The 2,482-nt window shown below is 47.3% G+C and overlaps 1 pseudogene; it reads right to left on the bottom strand.

Annotated features, from left to right (window-relative positions):
* Positions 1–370: 370 nt before the first annotated feature.
* Positions 371–1,604, bottom strand: LOC100433078 (large ribosomal subunit protein uL3-like; annotated as a pseudogene).
* Positions 1,605–2,482: the final 878 nt, after the last annotated feature.

Below are 2,482 nucleotides of genomic sequence, written 5' to 3'. Positions count from 1 at the left end.
TTCCAAGGAAGGTGCCATAGTGTGGAAAAAACTAAAGGGTTATTATGTAACTAATCACATTCAAAATACAGGTTGCAAATGGACCTGTGGAGTTTTGAAACAAAGCCTCAGAGAGACAGGCTAATGCTTCACTTGCCCTGCAGGACCAGGCAGCATTTCTGGAACTTTCTCTTACATAAGTTAACTTTAGAAAATACATTTTAATTTGTTTTTTAAAGGGGGTGGTGATTTATGCCTGCAAAACAAAGATGAACTCACAGCAACAATGCAGGTCCCTGCTGTTTGAGGAGATACTGCCTTTGTTTTTTTGTTGTTCTTGTTTTTATTTTTGTTTTCCAGTGGAAAATAACTTTTATTGAGACCTTACCAGCTGCAAAATCTGTTCCTGGCATTAAGCTCTTTCTTCCTTCGCAATTTGGTCTTTCTTGAGTGGTCCCATGAATGCTTTCTTCTCCTCCGTGGTCTGGAAGCAGCCATGGCCAAACTTGCAGGTGGTGTCAGTGAACTTAAGGTCAGTCTTCTCCAGAGTCCGCTGTTTGGTGTGCACCAGCAAGGACTTGCGGGGAGGGTGAGCACTCGCTTCTTGGTTCCTACCACACAGCCCTTCAGCAAGACAAAGTCATTGGTCACTTCACCATAGTGGCCAAAGACACCCAGAGGGTTGATGCTCTTGTCAGAAAGGTCATAGTCAGCGGAGGCATTGTTCTTGATCAGTTTGTCATCCTTGATAAGGTAGCCCTGGCCAATCTTATAGATCTTCTTATTGATCTCAGTGTGGTGACGGTAGCCTTTCTGCCAAGTGTGTGCCACAGAGAAGGCCACACGGACAAGATGCCATGCCCCAATACATGACACCTTGTGCGGGCCTTGGTGGGTCTTGCGGGGCAGCTTCTTGGTGTGCCAACGACTGGTGACCCCTTTGTAGCCTTTGCCCTTTGTCATTCTGATGACGTCGATCATCTCATCCTGCCCAAACACATGGTTCACAGGTAACTGCTGCTCAAACCTCTCGTAGGCCCAGTCCACCTTCTTGGCCATGGTGTCTCCATTCACCTGGACCTCCATCAGGTGGGCCTTCTTCTGGCACAGAGGAAGCGGTGCATGTGGGTGTGGGCAATGACGTGGATTACTTGGCAGTACTTCTTTATGCTGCTGAAGTCCTTCTGCAGCTGCTTCTTGCCATTCTCATCCTGCCATTTCTTGCAGTACTTGGTAAAGGCCTTCTTCTTAGATTTGTGACAGTTCTTATAGAAGCGCCTCTTGCACTCATCACTGATGTGCTCAGCGAAGACGGTCTTGAAGGTCCGGAGGCCTTGAGGGGTTTCCACATAGCCCACAATGCCCACAACCATCATGGGTGGTGTCTCTACAATGGTCACAGCCTCTACCACCTCCTTCTTATTCACCTTGGATCCTGGCCTGTCAACTTCCTGCACGATGTGAGTCATGCCAGCCTTGTATCCCAGGAAGCCTGTGAGGCAGACCAGCTTGGAAGGGTCAACCTTAGGGAGGCTCTTCACCTTCCCACAATGCCCGCTGCTGCACTTCTGGGGCAGGAAGCTGAGGGACCCATGTCTGGGAGCGGAGAACTTTCTGTGAGACATCATGCAGTCAAATCCCACTGGTAGAGCGAGATACTGCCTTTGAATTTACATACAAGCCAAAAGAAAGTAAACTCTAGCTTGGCAGAGCCCATCTCTCCAGCTTAGAATACCTTCTGGCCTGGAAGCTCTGTGAGGGCAGGAACTGATTTCTTGTTCACAATTATATTGCCATCACCGCAAATAATGCCTGGAATGTAGTAGAGTAGAGCTCAACAAATATTTTATGTTCTCTGTATTACATGAATGAGTCTGGCTTTATTGCATGAATGAACCCATGGAAGGAGAGAAGGAGCTAAAATTTGGGCACTGGTAAGGCCAACACTCTCTTATTTGAAGAAGGTGCTCAGGGGTTATATCACTCACTGGGCTGGCTGTGTAACAGTCACATTTTGTGGGCACTGCCACTGGCTGCTCAAGCCCAAAGGGGTAGGAGGGTACAGGACCAAAGGTCATTTTAATCCCACATTCTAATGGAATGTGCAACTTTGGATGTGCCAGGTATAAGTAGGAAACATGCAAGGAACTTAAGCATAGAGTTAATGTGTGGAGTTAGATATTATTGATCCTCCAATATTCTTGTAAAAATTTTGGTCCTGGATGCTGCCAAAGAAATCTGATTAGCCTAAATACATGTGGAGTTAGAGTAACCCATGGGAGGAAAGGAATAGGATTCAGTCTGACCTTTTTCTCCCCACCAGAGGTTCAAAGGTAGTATGATAGATCTGATAAACCAAGTGGCTACGACTGAGGCCACGTTGCAAGAACAGAGGTGCACCTAAGAGGAAGCTCCCCATGTGAGAGGAGTTAGCGGGGGCTGAGGATCACTCTCAACCCCAGGGCTTGGGTCATTAGAGTCAAGCTGGTTCCAGATACAGTGC

Source organism: Pongo abelii, chromosome 15 (genome assembly GCF_028885655.2).
Source record: "Pongo abelii isolate AG06213 chromosome 15, NHGRI_mPonAbe1-v2.0_pri, whole genome shotgun sequence".
NCBI lineage: Eukaryota > Metazoa > Chordata > Mammalia > Primates > Hominidae > Pongo > Pongo abelii.
The sequence above is the reverse complement of the archived record's forward strand: the minus strand, read 5'-3'. Positions and strand labels throughout refer to the sequence as shown.